This window comes from Leucopleurus acutus, assembly GCF_964270905.1.
Source record: "Leucopleurus acutus genome assembly, chromosome: 5".
Lineage (NCBI taxonomy): Eukaryota > Metazoa > Chordata > Mammalia > Artiodactyla > Delphinidae > Leucopleurus > Leucopleurus acutus.
The window spans coordinates 121,384,128-121,407,941 of record NC_139147.1 but is presented as its reverse complement, the minus strand read 5'-3'; the positions used below and the strand labels follow the sequence as shown (position 1 = coordinate 121,407,941).

Genomic DNA, 23,814 nt, shown 5'->3' with positions numbered 1-23,814 from the left:
TGATCTTAGAGAGCCTCTCAGAGAGGCAGGAGCAGCTGGAGCTCATGCTGGGGACAAAGGCACTGGTAGGAGCCATTTTGGGGAGCACCATCTACCCCATGGACACTGGAGCTGGCGAATGCCATTTTGAAGTCCTGACTCTAGCTCATTAGCACTAGCTCCCAGCCCTGCCCACCAGCCTTTTGGCACCAGTACTGGAAAACCTCAGGCCGAGCAACTAACTGGATGGAGACACAGCCTCTCTACCAGCAGGCTTGCTGCCTTAAGACCCCTTGAGCCCATAGACACCCTAACCCAGCCCCACACAGCAGAGGGTCCAGGAGAGTGCAGCAGCACTAGCCCTGGGACCCCACAGCCCTAGAGCCAGAGACCCTGGGATCTGGCTCCATCCACCGAGGGGCTGGCACTAGCCCAAGGACCAGCCTAGCCCACCAGTGGGTAGGCACCAGCCCTAGGACCCCTTGGGCTCCAGCCCCACCCACTGTGGGCCAAAACACCAGCTCCAGGACCCCCAAGCCCTGCAACCAGAGACCCCAGGATGCAACTTTACCCACCAGTGGGCTGGTACTAGCCCTAGGACCCACCCTTACTCACCAGTGGGTGGACACCAGTCCTAGGACCACTACAGCCCTGCACCCTACCCACCATCCTGCAGGCCAGCACCAGCCCCAGGACCCTCTGGGTCCCAGTCCAGCCCATGAGCAAACTAACACCAGCCCTAGGACACCCCCCACCCGGACACTGACCCTGCCCACCAGCAAGCCGATACCAGCTTTGAGACACATTGTACCCCTCAGCCAGCTGCCCTGGGATCCAGCCACACTCACCAGTGGGCCAACACCAGCTTTGGGACACCCTATATCAGGAACTGGCCTCACCCACCAGCAGGCCAATACTAGATCCAGGACCTACAACCCTGTAATCTCATACTCCAGAACCTGACCCTCCCCACCAGTGGGTCAGCGCTAGCCCCCAGACCCACCAGGGCCCCAGAGCCAGCAGCCTCTGCACAAGGCAGGACCTGGCAACCAACCAGACCAGGGACCAGCCATGCCTAACAGACTGCCCACAGTAGTCAGCCCACCACAACAGAAGGGCCCATGCAGCCCAAATGGGGAGCACCCCTAGAATACATAGGTCTGGTGGCCAGAGGGCAGTGTGTTGTTGGGATACATAGGACATCTCGTACAAAAGGCCACTTCTCCAAGGTCAGGAAACATAACCAACCTCCCAGATACATAGAAATAAAAGCAGCCAATTTGGCAAACAGAGGCAATAGAGGAATATGTTCTAAATGAAGGAAGAAGATAAAATCCCAGAAGAAGAACTAAGTGGAGATAGGCAATCTACCTGATAGACAGTTCAAGGTAATAATCATAAAGATTAAAAAAGATCAAAAAACTAGGGAGAAGTATATGTATAACTGATTCACTTTGTTATAAAGCAGAAACTAACACACCATTGTAAAGCAATTATACCCCAATAAAGATGTTAAAAAATAAAAAAAATTTAAAAAAGAAAAACAAAAACTAGGGAGAAGACTGGATGAACAGAGTGAGACATGAGAAGTTTTTTTTTGTTTTTTTTTCAGAGGCCACTGTGGGCTCTTTTTTTTTTTAAACAGTTTTTTTTTTAATGTATATTTATTTTTGGCTGTGTTGGGTCTTTGTTTCTGTGTGAGGGCTTTCTCTAGTTGTGGCAAGCGGGGGCCACTCTTCATCGCGGTGCGCGGGCCTCTCACTATCGCGGCCTCTCTTGTTGCGGAGCACAGGCTCCAGACACACAGGCTCAGTAGTTGTGGCTCACGGGCCCAGTTGCTCTGCGGCATGTAGGATCTTCCCGGACCAGGGCTTGAACCCGTGTCCCCTGCATTGGCAGGCAGATTCTCAACCACTGCGCCACCAGGGAAGCCCCCATGAGAAGTTTTTAACAGAGTTAAAAAATATAAAGAACATAGAGAGATGAAGAATACAATAACTGAAATGAAAAGTATACTAGAAGGAAGCAACAGTAGATTAGATAACACAGAGGAACAGATTAGCAAGCTGGAAGACAGAGTAGTAGAAATCACTGAAGCTGAACAGAAAAAAGAAAAAAAAAAAGAAATGAGAACAGTTTAAGAGACCTCTGAGACAGCATCAAGCATACTAACATTCACATTACAGAGGACCCAGAAGAAGGAGAGAGAAAGGGACAGAAAACATACTTGAAGACATAATAGCTGAAAACTTCCCTAACAGAAGTTAGGAAACAGACAACCAGGTCCAAGAAGCACAGAGAGACCCAAACAGGATCAACCCAAGTGGGACCACACCAAGACACATTGTAATTAAAATGACAAAAATTAAAGATACAGAGAGAATATTAAAAGCAGCAAGGGAAAAGCCACAAGTTATGTACAAGGGAACTCCCATCAGCCTATCAACTGACTTTTCAGTAGAAACTCTGCAGGCCAGAATAGAATAGCGTGATATATTTAAAACGATAAAAGGGAAAAACCTACAATCAAGAATACTCAAGCCGGGACTTCCCTGGTGGCGCAGTGGTTAAGAATCTGCCTGCCAATGCAGGGGACACGGGTTTGAGCCCTGGTCCCGGAAGATCCCACATGCCACAGAGCAACTAAGCCCGTGCGCCACAACTACTGAGACTGCGCTCTAGAGCCCGTGAGCCACAACTACTGAAGCCCACACACCTAGCGCCCGTGGTCCACAGCAAGAGAAACCACTGCAATGAGAAGCTTGCGCACTGCAACGAAAAGTAGCCCCCGCTCACCACAAATAGAGAAAGCCTGCGCACAGCAATGAAGACCCAATGCAGCCAAAAATAAATAAATAAATTTATTTAAAAGAAAAAAACTCAAGCTGGCAAGGCTTTCATTCAGATTTGATGGAGAGATCAAAAGTTTTACAGACACACCAAAGCTAAAAGAGTTCAGAACCACCAAACCAGCTTTACAAAAAATGTTAAAGGGACTTTGCTGAGCAAAAAAGACCAGAACTAGAAACGTGAAAATTATGAAAGGAAAAAGCTCAAAGGCAAATATACAATAAAAGTAGTAAATCCACCATGTATAAAGCTAGTAGGAAGGTTAAAAGACAAAAGCAGTAAAATCATCTATATCCATGGTAAGTAGTGAAGGGATACACACACACACACACAAAATGTAAAATACGATGTCGAAAACAGTAAGTGTGGGGTGGGGAGAAAAAAATGCAGGCTTGTTAAAATACCTTTGAACTTAAGGGATCAGCAACTTAAAATAATCACATACATATGGCTATGTGTAGTGTGGGATATATAGTCTATGACTATGTAACATCCTTGTATGGTGACGTATCATAACTAGATTTATTGTGGTGATCATTTTGAAATATATAGAAATACCAACTCACTATGTTGTGTAACAGGAACTAATATAGTGTTTTAGGTCAGTTATACTTCAAAAATAAACAAACATAGAAAAAGAGATCAGATTTGTGGTTACCAGAGGAGAAGGGTTGGGGGAGGAGAGATTGGATGAAGGTGGTCAAAAGTTACAAATCTCCAGTTATAAGTAAGTACTAGGGATGTAATGTAAAACATGATAAATGTAATTAACTGCTATATGTTATATATGAAAGTTGTTAAGAGAATAAATCCTGAGTTCTCATCACAAGAAAACAAATTTTGTTTTTATTCCTTTAATTTTGTATCTGTGAGATGATGGATGTTCACTAAACTTATTATAATAAACACTTCATGAGGTATGTTAGTCAAATCATTATTCTGTACACCCTAAACCTATACAGTGCTGTATGTCAACTATATCTCAATAAAACTGGAAGAAAAAATTATAAAATAATATAAAAAATAAAAAGTATCTGGGCATTCCCAGAGATTCTGATTTGATTGATTTGGAGTAAGGTGTATATATATATATACGCATTTGTCTACTTACCAAAAGGCTCAAGCATCTACTCATATGTCTATTAATCATTTGGATTTTGTTTTCTGTTAATTACCTACTCAGGACTTTATGAGTTTTATCTTTTTATTGATTTATAGGAGCATTTTAATATATTATGGACATTAACCCTTTTCTGATAGATACTCTGAAAATATTTTCTCTTTGTCAGTTGCTTCTTGTCATACAGAAATTTTAATTTTTATTGTATCAAATCTGTCCATATCTTCCCTTACGGCTTCTGGGTTTTGAGTCTTGCCTAAGAAGGTTAACCCCAAGGTTAAAAGTGCTCTTTTGTACTTTTTACTAAGATTTTTGTATTTGAGTTTCCTAGTATTCATTTTCTCATTTATTTACTGATCATTTTCAAATAAGACAACGTGTTTCCCAGATGGAACATGCATTTGTCAGTATCGAAGTCCCTTTTGCTAGTTTAAGAATAAAGAGGTTTATTACAAGATGCAGATAATACATGGAATCATTGGGAGAAACAGACTTCATCATGAGAATCCAAGAACTCCCCAAATTACCGTAAAGGCAGTTGCTAACTCTGACGGGATCAGGAAGCTGCCAGAAGGGGATCATGCTTTCCCCTTCTCCTCATGCGATTCAATTTTCAACCAAAGTCTTACATGACCTGATGAAACCTAAATCATATCTGGAACCATACCTACAAGTAAATCTGGGAAATGTAGTTTTTGGCTTTCCAGGAAGGGATTAAAGAAGCGAGTTAGGGCAATCCACAGTGTCTGTTAATGTGTTATCGACTAGTCCATCACTTTCCCATTATTATTATTATTTTTTTTTTTGTGGTACGCGGGCCTCTCACTGCTGTGGCCTCTCCCGTTGCGGAGCACAGGCTCCGGACGCGCAGGCTCAGCGTCCATGGCTCACGGGCCCAGCCGCTCCGCGGCATGTGGGATCTTCCCGGACCGGGGCACGCACCCGTGTCCCCTGCATCGGCAGGCGGACTCTCAACCACTGCGCCACCAGGAAAGCCCTCCCATTATTTTGATGTATCATCGTTTTCATAAGTACAGCACAGATGAAAAAATATTTGAGGACGATCAGTCTTTGCCACACTCCACAGCTGTTTTCCTATTTCCCATCTGTTTCAGTTAATGTTGTACATGAGTTTATTTTTTTCAACTAAGGATGGGCAGGGTGTGGAGGGAGGATAAAGAATGTAGTAAACTGCCCCAGATCATCTTTCTATGCCCTGAAGCCGTTTCCACCCCATTGCCTGTTAGGCTGACTTCATCCTGAAATAATTCCTCAGCTTGATCTTCCAGTCCCTACCTGCTCATCATCTGCGTCTTTTCTGAAACCTGGATCATCCATTTAGTTCTTTATCTCAGTCACCAAAGTTTTAAATTCCCAACTATCTGGTCAAAATTTCTGTACTTGCGACATCTTCTCATGATTATTTGAAGGTATTAATTATACTTTCCAAATGTCATCTTCTGATGGTTGCCTAGCTCTGTTTTCTCTACTGTTAGTTGTAGAGATGGTGTTTCTCTCATAGTTGTTTTTTCCTCAAATGTATGATATAACGTTTAGTTATCTGTTCAATTTTGTATTTTATTTTATTTATTTATTTTTATTGAAGTAGTGTTGATTTAACAATTTTGTATTTTAGAATCTCTATTAATTTTACCTTTTTATTCACTGTAGCCATCCTTTGCCAATTTGGGGTAAGGAACAGTACTCGAGAGGCCAGGATGTATTGGCAGCTCACCCTCGAGGTATGGGAGACTCGTGTTCTTCCTGGAAGTCCGTAGCTACCAGGACCACAGTTTAGACCCGGCTGCGGAGGAAAAAGGTGTTGACTAGCCTAGCTGCTCTAAATCTCTTTCCCCAGTTACTCTCTCTGACCAGTGCCTCAGTGCCCTCCTTCCATTTCTTGATCTGTTAGCTGAGTTTGCACGCCCTTCCCCCAACTGCTCCATCCTTTGCCTTAGCCTCCTCCTCTGTATGATTTGAGCTGAACGTTCCTTACATCTTCGTTCTCTGAGATATGATCCTCTCTGTATTTTGTCTTTTCTCAACATTTCTGGTTTGTTCATGGCAGTTTTTCTTGTTTTCCTGGGATATTTTTTTCTTTTAACAAGTATCTTGTGGGCTTCCCTGGTGGCACAGTGGTTAAGAATCTGCCTGCCAATGTAGGGGACGTGGGTTCGATCCCTGGTCCAGGAAGATCCCACATACTGCAGAGCAACTAAGCCCACGCGCCACAGCAACTGAAGCCCACACGCCTAGAGCCCGTGCTCCGCAACAAGAGTAGCCACCGCACTGAGAAGCCCGTGCACCGCAACAAAGAGTAGCCCCCGCCCGCCTCAACGAAAGCCCACAGGCAGCAGCGAAGCCCCAACGCAGCCAAAAAAACCCCACCATTTTTTTCTTTACCTTTATGGGGAAATAATTTATATAAAATACATTTAATAAATTTAAAGTGTACAATTTAGTTTTGACAGTTGGAGACTCCTGTGAAATCTCCACTATAATCAAGACAAGATTTCTTTTCCATCATCCCCAAAAGATTTTTACTGCCCCTTGACAGCCCATTCCTCCCTTTACCCCTGGCTCCAGGCAATTACTGGTTTGCTTTTTGTCACTTTAGGTTAGTTTGAACTTTATATAGATGGAATCATATATTTGTCTCTGGCCCCTTTCACCCAGCATAATAATTTTGAGATTTATCCATGTTGAAGCCTATATGAGTAATTCTTTCCTTTTTTTTTTTTTTTTGCTGAGTAGTATTCCATTGCATAGATGGATATTGCACAATTTGTTTATCCATTCACCTGTTGGTGGGCATTTGGGTTCCTTCTGGTTGGGGCTATTGTGAAAAAAAAAAGCCGCTGTGGACATTCATATTCAAATCTTTGTGTGAACATGTACTTCTCTTGGGTAATAACTACGAATGGAATGGATGGGTTATATGGCAGATGTGTGTTTAACGTTTTAAGAAATGTATTGTGATAACTCACAACTCCTTTACGTCTGGGCTCAGATAAGGATACTTAAGCCACTGATTTCTCTAGGTGTAAGGCAGGGAGATATCCTTATTCTCCTCAGCCTTAGCCCACGTACTTCCATATTTAATTGATTATCGATTCTGTTGGGTTCCTAAACTAATTCCAACATCCTTCTTTTTCATCTCTCAAGCCATGCTAATATCATCTCAGGATTTCTTGGGTACATATTTTGTACCCAGTATTGTGCTAGGTGCTAAACGGTCACACAGGACTTTGAGTTAAAGGAGCAACAAATTAGGGCCCCCTCCTGTTGCCTGGACACAGCTGGAGACACCACAACCATAGGCTATGCTACAGGCAAAATACGTGAGAACTCGTTGCATTCCACTTACTTGATTCACATGCTAGAGGAAATATCCCACCTTTGCGTGTGAGCTGTAGTTATTTAATTTTTAAGCAGGTGTGGCTGTTAAATGAAGAGGAAGTGTTATGTGAAATCCCAAAAAGAGGGAGAAGGGGAGAGAAAACTTTCCTCTTTTAATACCAAATATATATATCTTTTCTTTTGACCGGAGGTTCGCAACGTGTGGTAACCGAGTTAGTAGTACCTGTTTCCCCTGTGAAAATGTTAGGCATGCAAATGGTCGGGCCTCATCCTAGATCTACTTGAATCTGAGCTCTTGAGTGCGGGAACTGTGTTTCAACAAGCCCTCCACGTGCTTCAGATCCACACTCAAGTTTGAGAAGTACTGTGCTAAGATCATTCCAATTGTGCAGATGGTCATCTTTAGGCTTGGAGGAAGGTGCGTCCTGGGTAGCTTTGGGCGGTAAGGATAAGGTTGCCGCAGCGCCCCTCCACCACTCCCCGCCTCTCCTCTCCCAGCACCTGCAGCTCCACTTCAGCTCTTGGCCTCGGGTCCGTTCCGCTGGGAGCCGCAACCAAAACCCGGCAAGTGGATTTCAAGTTTGCTGACCCGGGTGCCGGCCGGGCATGCGTAGTGACGCGAGCGCAGCAGCTGGGCGGGCGCGGCCAGGTAGCCGCAGAACTGACCTGCGGGTGCCTGGATCGGGAGCGGGAGCTGCGGACTGGAGGGCAGGTACGCGGCGCGGCGGTGGGGTCCGAGAGGAAGCCTGAACCGACAGGCAGAAAACAAAGCTTTACTTCCTCGCAGGCGCTCCGCGGCGGCTCCAGGAGAGTCTCTCCGGGTTTCCCTCGCTGGAGAGGTGGCTCCCGGAGCCCGCTGTGCAGTGCGGCGCCCGCCGACCTCAGGGCGCGCTCCTGCTCAGTCTGGTCAGCGTGTAGTGCGGGCAGGTGTTAACTCGTGTATTTATGCTATTTACCCAGTAAGCCTGAGAACTGCATTATGATTCTCTGCATGAAGTTAGGCATTGCGTTAACTTCTCTATTTTCCTCTCTTTTAAACTTTGAGTGGCCGCTGGTGAGGCTTTCTGATCCAGCCTGTTTCGCTGGACTTCTGTGACTGGTTTATTTGCCTTTGGTCTTTTGGTGCATAGGATCAGTAGGACTAGAGTGAAATCAGCATCCGTGGTTTCTGGTTTTGGTGCCTTTCCTGGAACAGGGGGCCCCTGGATGCGGCATTAAAAAAAAAAAAAAAAGCTAACTTTCAGCGCATTTCAGTGCCCAAAAACTTTCTGCATTTCAGCTGCATTTTTAAGTAGAGACTTCGTAAAGTTGAAGATCCCCCCCCCCTTACTTTTCTACATTACTGTTATTTCAGGCATCGTTTGGTCTTAAAAGGAAGCGGTCTTTTATTTTATTTTTTAAAATTTTTATTGGAGTATAGTTGATTTACAGTGTTGTGCTAGTTTCTGCTGTACAGCAAAGTGAATCAGCTACACATGTACATATATCCATTCTTTTTTAGATTCTTTTCCCACATAGGTCATTAAAGAGTACTGAGTAGAGTTCCCGGTGCTATACAGTAGGTTCTTATTAGTTATCTATTTTATATACAGTAGTGTGTATATGTCAGTCCCAATCTCCCAATTTATCTCTTCCCCCTTACCACTTAGTAACCATAAGTTTGTTTTCTACATCTGTGACTCTATTTCTGTTTTGTAAATAAGTTCATTTGTACCAATTTTTTTAGATTCCGCATTTAAGTGATATCATATATTTGTCTTTCTCTGTCTGACTTCACTCAAAATGACAATCTCTAGATCCATCCATGTCGGGAAGCGGTCTTTTAGATGAGTAACAGAATTCTCACTTTTCTCCCCTTTATTTACCCTGTCACATTTAATAGTTCACAGAGATATTTTACCCTGGGGCTGCAGTATTGGAAACGCGTGTACGAGGTTAAGGTTATGCTGCACAAATTTCTTGGATAACCTGTAAGCCATAAACAAAATTTGGGGACCCCACACTGAACATTCTTTAAGTGTTAAATTTATGATGTGGGAGGCGTGTACATAGAATTAATAAGTTTAGGGAAAAAAATTTCTAGTTCAGGAGGAGAAACCTATATGGAAAGGGAATACAGATATCTGCCTTTTCCTTCACCCCCCTCCTGCCCCCGCCCATGATGAATGTTTTAATGGCAGAAATAATATACAGTTGGTTTAGTTTTGGCCTGTGGAGACCTTCGAGGTCAGCCAGTTCAGCTGCTTCAGTTTACAAATGAGAAAACTGAAACCAAGGAGGTTAAATGACTTGCTGTGGCTGCTGGAGCCCCTCCTTGGCAAAGCTGGGCCCAGGCCCCAGGTTTTCTGATTTGCAGGGCTCTTTTTACCATCCCCGGCCAATACTCTCCTCAGAGTTTGGTTAGATTATTACACTTTCTTTTTCTCTTCTACCTCCTTATACTTTGTAATCTGGCTTAGGCAGAAGATTAGCTATTCCTGCTACTAAGCTTGCTAGTACCTTGTAAACTCCTTTCAAAGAGTACCCTCTCATTCAAGCCCCACCTAACAATTGGCTGGTCTTGAAGACGCCCTCCTTCCTTGCCTCAGAATGCTTGTTTGCCTCCCTCCATGTTGAAGTCCTGTGTATGCTGCAAGGTGTAGCTCACGTGTGCCTCTTCCTAGAAGGCTTCCTTGATTACTGCAGCCAGAAAGTAGCTCTCCCCCTTCTGAACCCTCTAACGTTTATTACTGTTGCCTGTGCTAGTATCCCTCGTCTTCAGTATCCAGGATTGTTGAATTTTAGTACATAACCCAACTTCCTGACCACTGTGTGTAAGCTCTTGGAGCCTCAAGCCTATGACTTAGACAACCCACCCAGAACTAAGCACCAGTAATGTTCTTGGTACTGTTTGTGGGAGGGAGGAAGTGAAGTAGGGACGGTTTGGTAAAGGGATTTGATGTGGATGCTCTGTGAAATGAGGGAGGCCACCTTACAGCTATAGCAAGACAGTGGCCAAGTCAAACCAGCCTGATGGGATGATTCTCATATCTTCGTGAGAGGTCATGATGGATCATTTAGGGCAGTTCTGGGGACAGGAGTCAAATCATAACAGGGGAGAGTTGCCTAAGGCCTGGACTTAAGCATGTGATTCTAAATGCAGAGTGGAGGGCACAGATGTGAGAAGTGTTGTAAAGGGGAAAGCATTTGTAAGAGACTAGATGCTGGGACTTCCCTGGCAATACAGTGGTTAAGACTTTGAGCTTCCACTGCAGGGGGCACTGGTTCAATCCCTGGTCGAGGAACTAAGATCCCGCATGCCGCGTTGCCAGAAACTAGATGCAGAGAAGAAAAGATACTCTGAAAGTTGCTTTAGCTTCAGGTTTGGGGTGTTGGTAATGTTCTTTTTATTTTATAAATAACCTCCAACAGTGACATTCTCTCTTTCTGTTTCTTACAACTGTTGATGTGGTTGTCTCATTTGCCATTCTAGATGATAAGTTCTTTGGGAGATGACCTTCAATCCCTCACAGTGCCAGGCACGTAGCTTTGCAGTATTAGATACTCAATAATTATTGCATTAGTAAATAAACAAGTGTACTTTGACATGGGGAGGGTGGGAGTTTAGGATCTTAGAGCTATAAGGTAGCACTTTATCCAGACCATCCCCTCATGATGTAGAGGTGGAGCTGAGATGTGCTTAGCTAAGCTAGTTAGTGGTTTACCCAGAGCCTCTGCCCTAGTTTCATTGCTACTAGTCCTTAACTTTTCAAGGTTGATGACCCCAAGATTAATTTGAGTTGGAGATGTTCTGTGGATCAAAAGCCCTCAGAGACCTAATCTAAAGAGGGGAACTTGGTGGCCAATGGGAGGATGGCTGTGTCACTGGAAGAGATGACACACAAAGGATGACTGGCCAGTTCAAGGTTGAATGAGGGACAAGGCTGCAGACCTGGGGATCTGGAGTCGAGGAGGAGTCTGGAAAGGACATCGTGGCTTAGCTTGTCAGTGGCAGAAGATACAAACGGGTGGGCCCCAAGTCCGTGGACTGAGACTGTATTTGGGAGAGATATTTTACACTACGGGGAGGTAGTGAGTGATGGCCGTGGTGTTTATGACCCAGGAACGTGAGGTAAGCTTGAGAGAGAGAGAATTGTGATCAGACTCTCCACCTGGAAAAACAAGACAGAAGGCAGGGCTTCCAAACCCCAAATCCTGGAGCAAGAAGTAGTTTGGTATATTTGTTTACTTGGAACAGATGTTGCAAATAGCCATTTTGCAAATCAAAACACAACCTTTTCACTGAGCTGCACACAGCATTGAGGGAGCTGTTGGAGGGCACACATCCTTTCTGTTGACAATCACACTGTAGTTGATCACCATCTTCAACTGGCAGTGATGCCTCTTCTTATGAGTCAAGAAGAGAGAACACTTGGGAGGAGATACGGAGTTTGAGAGATGATTACTGGGGGGGCAGGGAAGGGTTGGCTAAGTATAGAGGAATTACTTTTTTTTTTCATCTTGACGTTAGTCCAGGTTGATTGGACAGTGAAATGCAAGATCAAGCAGTATGTTGAAGTTAATGTCACATACAGTTAACACCCAGGTATTAAATTCCAGAGTAATGTATCATAACCCTGTGTAAAATGACTGTACTATGTAACTTTCTCCAAATAATAATAGTAATATTAGTAGCTAGTATTTTAAAATGTTTTCCACGGATCAGACACTGTACTAAACACTTTACAAGCAATCTGTCGTTGAATCTTTACAGACCATCCGATGAAGTTGGTGCAAATGTTATTCCCATTTTACAGCCTGGAAAACTGAGACTTAGGTAAAAATCACATTTCTGAGGTCACATCATGGACAAGTGGCTGAACTGAGCTTGGATCCCAGACCCACCTGACTTCAGGCACTGAGAGCTAAAGTAACTTAATCAAATAGCTTAACAAAATGCAAAATGGATAAATGTGGTAACCCTAACAGATGCTTAGAATGGCTACAGATTTTATCTGGTGACACTCCCAACATTCTTTGAGCCAGACTTTCATAAGAGAAACAAAACAACAGTGATGAATCTTTCTGGGTTTTGTTTTTAAAATTATTCCACTCAGTCTTTATCTCCTTTTCACCCTTGAAGCCTTCCTGGAGGCAGAGACAGCAGCTCTTTCTCTGAGCTTTACACCGTAAAGCTCTTTTGGGGTGATGGAGGTGAGTTGGTAGGGATCTAGGAGATGCCTCTGGAGTTGGGGGGTGAGACACTCACCTTGTGTATAAGCCTAAGGACTCCAGGGTGAACAGTTCATAAGGATTTTTTCACCTGGGGTGGCAGGATCCATCATTGGGAGCTCCTAGAAGATCTGTGGGTCCTGACCCTAACCCTGATCTCAGATCTTTGAACTGTGGTCAGAACCCCCAGGCTGAATCCAAACCTGGACACTTCCGCTGGGATCCTTCAGTTCAGGGAGTTCTGACGTCAGTGTGGACACGTTGCAGTTGGAGGTGGGTGTCGATACCTCAGGGAAGGCCCCGGGGTCAGAGACAAGTGATTTAGGGTCAGGGCTGGCAGGCGTCAGCCTTGACCAGCTGACTTGGCTGTGAGAAAATGTCCCGTACCTCCCTGCTTGGTGTGCCACATTACTCTCTCATGGGAGTCTCAGAATAGAATCCAGCTGAGGATGTTCCTCTCCTCCCTGTGCTGCCTGAGCCCCTCTGTCCATTTCCTGCTTCTGCCTCTGTGCTGGTTCTGTGCATTCTCAGGGCCTGTCTCTGGACACGAAAGGAAAGGCCGCCGCCTGCTTCAGGCCCTTACCCATTACGTGTTTCAACATCCAAAAATCCAAAATCAACCTTTTGATGAAAATCAGGGAGAAAGAGGCCTTTGTGATGCGTGCCGGTTTATTGGTTATAAAATGGTTATACAGTTTTGATTGCTGGAACTGTTGCTGACATATAAAATCACATGAGATGTGAGGCTGTGTTAACTTTGATCGTCTTATTTCTTTTCAGTACTACCATGTCTGAAAGTGCCTACTTACTTTTTCTGGTGAGAAACATGTAGCGTGGCTTCTGTGAAAATGAGTTGCTTTTTAGTAATACTGTGGGCACAGAAAGGGCGAGAGAGGACTGATTAGGAGAGTTTTTCTCTTATTTAAAACACTTGTTTCATCAGAAAGTATTTTCTCTTCTGAGAGTTATGTGTTATTTGTTCATGAAGTCCAGTTGTGAAGGAGACTTTAAACTTTATAATAAACTAGATTTTTCTTTTTGAGCAATTCAGAGCTATAAAACTACAAGAATATTTGGGTTACAACTCACTGCACAGAGACATGCCTTCTTCAGAAAACCCAAGCCAACCACAAAGAAAACACGAGAAACTCTTTTTCTGATAGTAAGGTAGATGGATATCTTAGTAAGGTGGAAGCAAAAGGTTTTGGGGAATGGTTGACAGGAGAAACTCAGTATTAGAGGAAACCAGAATTACTTCATTATTGAGAAACTCAATAACTTGTTTAAAGATCCAGTCCCAGGAAATAACATTTAAAAGAAAAATGATGAAAGCCCCTTCAATTTGTTAGAGAACCGAAAAACAAGAGATTTTAGCAGTACTGTCAAAATAGAATTTGGATTGAATTTGAGTTTAAAACATTGGTAATGGTAAATGTATGTAGAAGGATTTCATGTTAATTGCCCCCTACGATGAATTCCCACATGGGGCCTCTGCATTCCATGAATAAAAGAGTAAACCTATCTCCGTGGATCACAATTGTAAAACCCAAAGTGATGCATGACAGTCTTTGACCTAAAACTGATGTTGATCAAGGAAATTTGAATGCCTTAGACAGAAAGTACTGGCTGCATTCACGCTTTGTTCCCATAGCTGTTGCTCAGAATCTAGATTAAATTGTTAAAATGAAAGAAAAACGGGTTCAGAACTGACTCGTTTACAGTGAATGATCAAAGGCACAAGTAGACTTTTTGTCTCATTTCACTTTGTCATCTTAAACGCCACCTTTTATGGCTATATTGGGTTTTTTTCTTTTTTTTTGTCCTTGATGATATATACTGTGTACTGTTTATAGGTAAAAATCAATGCAAACTAGAATTCTGAGGTTTGATAAATGTCTCTGCTTAGGGTTTTAATGCTGTTCATCAATAATTTGGTGGAATGATAATATCAAATTAGTACATAATTGAACCTTCAGCTCAATAGCAAGTTAGTATTTATAACCATTGGGAACAAATCAAAAGTTCTCAAAGACTCCGTAATTCTTTCACTTGAAAGCTCTCTCAGCATTTTGTCCTGGTCAAGTCTCCCTTTTCCTTCCTCTCCCCTCAGAGGGTCATTGGGACACTCTTTTGGTCCAAGGGGTATTGCCAAGAGTGGCCCAGTTATTTCAGAGTTGAAGTGTTATTAGGTCAATGAGGTGCCAGGCATGAAACACAGCTCACAAAAACTGAATGATGTTTTTCAGCAAAAGTTCTCATGCCAAGTGAATTAATTTTGGGAAAACAGCACTAGCAGCAATTGGCCTGATCCCTCTTCCTATCCTCAAACAGCCCAGGTTAAACCCACGATCAGTATCCGTGGCAAAAAGGTAATCTGAGAATCTCTGAATGTTTATTGCTCAATCAAAATGAAATCAAATGTTTATTGCTCAATCAAAATGTAGGGTAATTAAAGTTTAGATATCTGAAATCAGTTGGCCTATGATCAGGGCCATGGATGAGAAGTCAAAGTCTGTGATTCTGTTTCTGACCCCATGAGAAGAGAGGCCTTCTCTTCAGCTGGAGATTTGATGATTAAACAAGTTAGTAAATGTGAAAGCAATTAGTAACCTATAAGGTGAGAAGGTAATGTATTTATTGATATAATAATTTTCCAGCTTCGCTGCCTTTCATTGATAAGTGGCCAAGACTTTGAGAATGAATGACTTGCCTGCCTGAGGTTACCTGGCTTGGAAATGGCAGAGATGGAATTCACATCTGTGTCTTTTCCTTTCAACATTTGACAGACTGTTAGGGCTCAGCATTGGGACTATAGTGCTGGCCAAGACAGGTATAGGGTCCCTGTCCTCATGGAGCGTCAGTCTACCCCAAATACAGTGCTCTTTCAGTCAATCCATATTTCCTTCTTTTACTGACCAGAGGGAATAATTTCTCTATGAAATTGACATCTGGCTTTTATAAAATCTTAAATGTGTTTATGGCTAAGCCTCGACTATGGAGCTCTTTAAGTGATGTCTCTGGTCCCAAAGGTGCCTTCAACAACTGCCCCCTAAACTTCAGATCTCACTTGACAGGGTATTTATTCATCTCCATTGTGGAGAGAGAGGAGTGGGATGCCTCTCAGCATCCTTCTCATGGTCAATCAGGGGCTTGTTGCAGAAGAATACTTTTCCCTCTTCCTCTGCAAAATCAAAGGGATTTGATTGCCGAAAGGGAGCTGGGCTGCGACAGCACTATAAGTGAGGCACGGTCCATGTACTCACAGGTTCTCAGTCAGCTGGGGGAGGCAGACACAGAGACAGCCTGGGACACAGGTGAGTACCAGGAGGAAGGGCAGAATGAGGCTTTGGGGGAGCCCGAATGGAGAGCAGTTCATTCTGTTCAGTGGGTTGAGGAAGATGTCAGGACTTCTGAGCTGAGCCTTGAAAGAAAAGCACAAGTTCAATCTACAGAGAATATCTAGAGGAAAAAGCATTCCTTGGGGAAGGGACAGCATGAGCAAAAGCACGGAGACAGGATGGAGCTGACCTGTTCAGGAAAATACGGGTACTTTAATGTGTTCTAACAGGTGATCGGGCCTAAGAATGAGTTGGAGAGCTTGTTAACAAACAGGTTGGTGGGTCCTAACTCCAAGTTTCTCATTCTTTAGGTCTGGGGTGGGGCTGGAGAATTTTTTTTTCTTTTGAGTTAGGTCTACATTTTAGTTTTTTTTTTTTGAGCAGGGAAAGTTTAATATAAAGAATTATTAACTATAATGGGGACTGGAGTAATGAGAGATTGGGTAATAAGTAGTAGAGAGAATATAGTAATATATTCCTATGTCTGCTATTCCTATATTCTTTTGTTTTTAATTAATTAATTAATTTTATATTTATTTTTGGCTGTGTTGGGTCTTTGTTTATGTGCGAGGGCTTTCTCCAGTTGCGGCGAGCAGGGGCCACTCTTCATTGTGGTGCGCGGGCCTCTCACTGTTGCGGCCTCTCCCGTTGTGGAGCACAGGCTCCAGATGCGCAGGCTCAGTAGTTGTGGCTCATGGGCCTAGTTGCTCCACGGCATGTGGGATCTTCCCAGACCAGGGCACAAACCCGTATCCCCTGCATTGGCAGGCGACTCTCAACCACTGCGCCACCAGGGAAGCCCTTCCTATATTCTTTTTTTAAAATTTTTTATTGGAGTATAGTTGCTTTACGTGTTGTGTTAGTTTCTGCTGTACAGCAAAGTGAATCAGTTATACATATACGTATATCCCCTCCTTTTTAGATTTCCTTCTCATTTAGGTCACTGCAGAGCACTGAGTAGAGTTCCCGGTGCTATACAGTAGGTTCTCATTAGTTATCTATTTTATACATAGTGGTGTATATATGTCAATCCCAATCTCCCAATTCATCCCACCACCACCTCTGGTCCCCCCTTGGTATTCATACTTTTGTTCTCTACATCTGTGTCTCTATTTCTGCTTTGCAAATAAGTTCATCTGGGCTGGAGAGTTTCATTTCAACAAGTTCCCAGGTGATGCTGAGGCTGATGATCTGGGAATCACACTTTGAGAGCCACTGGAGGAGAGTATAGTAATGTAGGTTAGATAGGAGAGCTAGAAACAAAGTGGTTTTCTTTTGAAACGGTACTAACTTCATAAAACTGTTGTTACAGGGTTTTTTAATTGTTATTTTCTTTTTAAATTAGTTTCATTTACCAAGTGGTTGCTGCCTTGTGCCCTTTGCTGCCCTCTGGAAGTTCCTTACCCGCTCCACCCTGACCCCAACCCCCCAGTTCTCCCAAGAAACCAGCCCTTTTCTTGTATTCCATATTTTTGAAATAACTGCGGTTCAGCCAGTATGACATTCCACCTATGGAGAGCTGAACGGCTGACATCAGCCAGAAGATGTTAGGAGTTGACCCAAACCAAGCGTGAATGACTAATAAACTCAAGCAGTATGTATTTGGATTTAATTTTGTTAATCTGGATGTAATGTTAAACTTCATTTTATAAGTATTTTTGGAATAGCTTGCAAGATCTGAGGTCAGAGGTAGGATGTACACAATTGCAGGAAGTTCCTTCCTTGCCCCTCAGAAAACGTGCAGTCTCGTAGGAAGGTTAAGATATATGAATTCCTGGCTCCAGTACAGGGCAGCTGGTGCTAAGTGCTATAAGAAAGATAGGAACCAACCGTGATAGGTCTGAGAAGGAGGAAGTTTCACTTTCCATTGGAATAATTAGGGCAGGCAGGGCAGAGTTGATGGGGTGATCATTTATGCTGTCTTCTGATGTTTTACCCATCTCTGTGAGCCAGCTGATAAGAGGGCTTCCTTTTGTCTACATAAAGAAAATAGTGGAGGAGGAAGCATATGAAGTAGGCAGTAAAGGATGGGCAGGTGCTCACCAGGTAGAGTGGGCAGCGGGGGGAGTTATGGGGAGAGGTGTTCCAGACAAAGGAGCAACTGAACCTTCAAACAGAGGTGCAGCAGGGAAACGCGGGTTCAGCCAGTGCTGAGTTCTCCAGTTCATTACGGAAAGTACAGGGAGATAAGACTGCAAAAGCATTTTGGGAAGATGGTGGAACCTCTTGAGTATGAGGTTGCGGGATTTGGACTTTATTGTTTAGGCAGTGTGAGTCAGGTTTATCTCGGCTTACTTTCACTTCCGGTTTACTCCTGACTCCCAACACATCGGAAGAGGAGGAACCCCATTTCTTGCCGTGTATTGACCTGTGGTTCATATTCTTTTGGAAAAACACCTAAAAATGCTTTTTTTCTGGCTCTGGTTTTAATTCTTTTTTTTTCTTTTTGCCGTGCCGCTTGGCTTGCAGGATCTTAATTACCCGACCAGGGATTGAACCCGCGCCCTCAGCAGTGAAAGCACAGAGTCCTAACCACTGGACCGCCAGGGAAGTCCCTGATTTTAATATGTGTATTTCAGTCATCTTACAGACTTGCAAAAATTAATCCATCATATTAAAGGCTTCTGTGTCTTTCAAAAATATGTAAAATATAAAAGGACAGCCAATTTCAATTTCTGAGAGACAGATTATAAAAAACGAGATAAAAATAAATCACCAAGTCAAGTGATTATAGTACTTGTTCAGGGTTGTTCTGGGAAGAGAAGGGAATTCAAAAGTGAAGGCTAAGGCTGTAAGCATGGTGTTCTACAGATACTTTCAAACTAACTTCAAGTGCTGAAGGATTACAGAGGTAAAAGTGAAAGGCGACGTGGTGTCTCTTTGGGATGCTTTAGCTATACATTGGGAGATTCTACTGGTTGAGTACTGGTTTAGAAAAGCTTGTCACTGGGAAATAGAAGGTACTAAGGCCTTCTGTTCATCTTTTTGGGGTGACGTCCACAGATGGTAAAGACATTTGTGTCTCATTGGAGATTTTGAGAATCTTCCGTGTGTGTCTCCTAAAAAGAATCCTGTGTTTAAAACTACAGTGTGGTGGGAAAAGCAAAAAAGGTGGATTCGTAAGTAGAAGTTGCCACCCTGCGTTGTCCCTTGCTAGCTGATTGATAGAAGAGGTGGCTTCTATCAATAGAAGAGGTGAGTGAGTGGGACAGAGCTGAGTGACTCGACTCATCCATAGCTGAGAGGTTCAGTGGGTGGGAGAATCTCCAAGTCATTCAGCCTGTCTGAACCTTGGTTTTTGTTGTTTGCGTTTTGTTTTTCTTTTTTGTTGTGGATTAAATAAGATAAAATAGGAATGATACAATATGCATGTTAGATCAAAATCTTCCAATACGAAGATTTATTTTGTTATAAGTTCTGTGGCCACACTTGTGGCCATGCAGAGTGTGAGTTTCTTGAGGGCAGGATTGTGTCTTTTTTCACTTTGTATCCTCATTGCCTGAATGCAGGGAGGCACTTGATAAATTGTTGAATGAATGGAACATGAAAAGGAATGAATGAATGGATGAATCTATACCCACCCCCACCCCACTCACATACCCAATATTTTCTAGCTTCTACTTGCCTGTAGAGACTTAAGATCCATGGTGCCTTAGTTTCAGACTGCTAACTCCAGGCCTGTGTTTTATTGACAGTAAATCTTGAGAGAGACTCCAGCTTTACCCAGGAGACAGCTGCATAGCTTGAATTCAAAGTATAAGAATCTTTGTAGATTCATATGTGTTCTAGACTAATTCCAGAAATGAATTAAATAATAATATGTAATAGTAATGTCTCACATGTAGATAACGCTTATACGTAAAACAGATTCACCTCTGAAAGAAACTGACATATATAAATTGAGGTTATATTCCTCTTGAAGTATTTCTTATTGTTTTAAGAGAAATCAGATTAGAGGTGAGTAGGACAGTAGTTTATAGAGATGCTCAAAGAAATGTGTATTAATACACTAATCTACTAGAGGCTTGGATACCTGTTTTACCTGCAGTTAAATGAAACAAGAACTAAAAGTAACTTTCTTCTACCTTAGGTTTTACAGTTTCTCTAACGTTAACAGTAATTCAGTTCTAGATTAATGAAGTTAGACTTGATTAATATGGGAAAAAAGTTTGTCTCTTTCATTGTGAACAAAGTAGTTTGGTTTTTAAAATTATATTTCCTGTTAATATACATCTGGAATGTGTAGGATAAAAAAGATTAAACTTTCTAAATTTTCACTGAGTTCTATCCTACCTATGTGATATATATTGTGCTGTGGGAGACTAAAGTTTAATTGATGTATTTCTGCAAGATGAGTATTACATTTCTCATAGGACCAGGACAATGAATAATGGAAGAACTGAAAGCATTGTAATTTTCTAGTAATTCAGAGGAAATGATTGCATTCAGAGGTACCATTCTAAAAGAGTACACAATGATACTCATTTTTTGTAAGTTAATTTATTGTTAAATGTCAGTGGGAATATTTTTTGCATCCTCTTTCACATCTCAGGCACACTTTAGGGAGGCCTTATATTTATATAGTTTGCTCATTTAATCTGAAAAGCCTCATTCAAACCGCCTGTGTGCACAGGTTCTCTTCATTATGTTATGCCCTTAGGCATTACACTAAGGGTATTACAAAATCAAACAGAACACTTCTCAGGGAAATGAAAGGTTTCCTATCAACCAGACAGTGTCAAAATATTTGCCTTGAATAGGATTGAATTGTTCCATCAGTATTCTTGGTGTACATGATGTTGTTTTTTAAGCTAACAACTTTATTTATTAAGATATAATTCACATACCATACAATCCACTCAGTTAAAGTATAAGTCAGTTTTAGGGCATTTTCATCACCCTATATCCACTAGCGCTCCTCATTTCCTCATTTTTCTAAAAATATGGTGGACAGTACTTTGTTTGGAAATGTTTGCTCCTGTAATTCAAATCCTGTTAGTCATCCTGTACCTCTCCCCAGGGAATGACAAATCTACTTTCTGTCTCTATAGGTTTGCATATTCTTTTTTTTTTTTTTTTTTTGCGGTACGCGAGCCTCTCACTGTTGTGGCCTCTCCCGTTGCGGAGCACAGGCTCCGGAAGCGCAGGCTCAGCGGCCATGGCTCACGGGCCCAGCCGCTCTGCGGCATGTGGGATCTTCCCGGACTGGGGCACGAACCCATGTCCCCTGCATCGGCAGGCGGACTCTCAACCACCGCGCCAGCAGGGAAGCCCGATTTGCATATTCTTGACATTTTGTATATATGGGATCAGACACTGTGTGGCCTTTTGTGTCTGGCTTATTTCACTTAGCATAATGTTTTCAAGGCTCATCCATGTGGTAGCACCAATACTTCACATTTTTGTGGCTGGATAATAGTCCATTGTGTGGATCTACCACATTTTATTTATTCATTCATCAGTTGATGGACATTTGTTTCCACTTTTTGGCTACTATGAATAATTCTGCTATGAACATTTGTAAACAAGTTTTGGGGGGCCATATGTTTTCATTTCTCTTGGGTGTATACCTAGAAGTGGAATTGCTGGCTGGGTCCTATGGTGACTCAACATTTAACACTTTGAGGAACTGCCAGACTGGTTTCCAAAGTGACTGCACCATTTTACCTTCCTACCAGCAATGTATGAAAGTTCCAGTTTCTCCACATCCTCACCAGCACTTGTTATTATCTGTCTTTTTGACTATGACCATCTTGCTGTGAAGTGGTGTCTCATTGTGCCGACTTTTTTTTTTAATTAGTAAACTTCATTTTTTGTTAGAGCAAGTCTAGCTTTACGGAGAAAATAAGCAGATAGTACAGAGATTTTCCATGTGCCTCCACACTGATACACAGCTTACCCTATCATTAACATTTTACACTAGTATGGTACATTTGTTATAATTAATGAACCAATTTTGTTACATTATTGTTAACTATAGTCTATGGTTTATTCATATTTCCTTAGTTTTTGCCTAAAGTCCTTTTTCTGTTCCAGGATCCCATCTAGGAATCCTGATGGATTCCTGATGGATCCACATTGTATTTAATTGACATTTAGCTCCTTAGGCTCCTCTTGGCTGTGACAGTTTCTCAGACTTCCCTTGTTTTTTGTTGACCTTGAGGATTTTGAGGAGGAGTAGTCAGGTACATTGTTGGATGCCCCTCTGTTGGAATTTGTCTAATTTTTCATTCTTTTTTATGATTAGGCTGCATTGACATTGATTTTTAGCATAAAAAAATGACTAATTTACTTGGAGCATAAAAAATACATAATCAGAATTGGAAATCAGCAAAAGTATGGTAAATAGGAAATTCTTAGGAATTTAAAAGGTTCATTTGCCTCTGGAAAATGAGCAGAAATTTAACTCAAGATATATTTTCCTAGCAAGGGCTTGATCACGTTGGAAGAGGATCAGATTAAGTAATAGAATTAATTTTTGTGACTGTCATTAGACAGCATCTAATCTAAGGATAAAGCTGAAGGTATATTTTTCATTGCTTTAAATGTACCTGAGAATGTTGTTTTGCTTGTAATAAAACATAAAGGGAATAGAAATTCCAGTTGACTTTAAGAAGAATTCCACGGTTCAGAGGCAGCAAGGGTCCAACGTGCAGTGAGTATTTCAATCTACATCAGTTCCATTAATCCTTACAGATGCCTTGTGGAGGGGTCAGGGAACTGAGGCTCTGACAGGCTGTGTCTTTGTCTTTTGGCCTGACTCACACAGCTGTCAGTTGTTGAGCTGAGATTTGAACCCAGGGCTGTGGAAGTTTATACCCTGCTGTTTGCCAGGCCAGGCTCCAGAGTTTCCAGTGGTTTTAAATCAGGAATGTATCAAAGGACACAGGATTGAGTCCTTATCTTTCTGGATGTTTTTATTGCCTGCTGGAGGAGATAGCATCTCTCTGTGTCCAAAGCCCCACCGAAATGAGTCTGTCCAATGAACAGCATACTTGTTCCTGCTGACAAAAGAGAACTGGGCCAGCTCTGCCCAGGGCCCTCCACCATCTTGTCCATGGTGCAGTAACCCCACTGCCAAATGTGTCTTCTGAAAATGAAGTCTGAGAGTCATAAAGCAAGACAAGAGCCATGTGGGAGAACAACAGATTCAGCTAAGGTTTGTCAGTGGTTACATCATTTGGTGAACATAGCTCAAGGTACATAGCTCAGTATATATCTCAGTAAGTTCTTAAGTTTATTGATAAGTGAGTGGCATAGAGGATTTGGCTTTAAATACTTATCTTGGAATAGGAGTGGATGTGGTAATAATCTATGAATGAACTTGAAATGAAATAATAAAGTTGCACAGATACCTGTCTGAGGAAGGTTTGGAAAATTTCCTTAATTCATCCTTGTAAATGTCTCAAATTGGTTGATCACAGGATACAAGGCTTCTTTCTGCTCAGACTTTCTGTATGAGTCAAGATAGAGTGGACTATATTACAGTAACAAATCAACCCTGATATTTCCATTGATTTCTTATTCACATAAATGTCAGTGAGCATTGGCTCTATTCCAGGGTAGCTGTTCTGCATACAGTGACTCAGAGTCAGGCTGCTGTGATTTTTGTGATTTTGCTGTTTTAACATGGGACTTCCAGATTGTCGCAGCAGAGAAAGGGGAGCTAGAGGATCACGTGGCTCTGAAATGCTTTGGAAGAGGGACACAAGTCACGTCTACTCACAGCCCATTGGCTGGAACTAACCACATGACCTGCTGGAAGTGAGGGGCAGCACATGGCTATTCAGTGAACAATACGTGTCTTTGCTTCACCACTTTAGAGTAAGAGAACAGGTTAGTTTGGGGTGGGGGTGGGGAAGAAACCTCCAATAAAGAGAGAGAAGTCTACTAAGATAGTGATAATTACCTGATAATAATTTACGTATGGCTGATTCAGTGACTTGATACCATTTG

The 23,814-nt window shown here is 42.4% G+C and overlaps 1 protein-coding gene across 2 annotated transcripts in view; it reads left to right on the top strand.

Moving 5' to 3' along the window:
- The window catches only part of PLS1 (plastin 1), a 117,833-nt gene that overhangs the window by 2,062 nt on the left and 91,957 nt on the right, over positions 1 to 23,814 (top strand). Inside the window, exon 1 of one of the 2 annotated variants that reach the window (XM_082840233.1) lies at positions 7,927 to 8,021. The exons of the other annotated variant lie outside the window; for it this stretch is intronic. The gene's annotated coding sequence lies outside the window, so the exon portion shown is untranslated. Of the gene's footprint in view, positions 1 to 7,926; positions 8,022 to 23,814 lie in introns of those variants that run through there. 2 annotated transcript variants of the gene reach the window in all.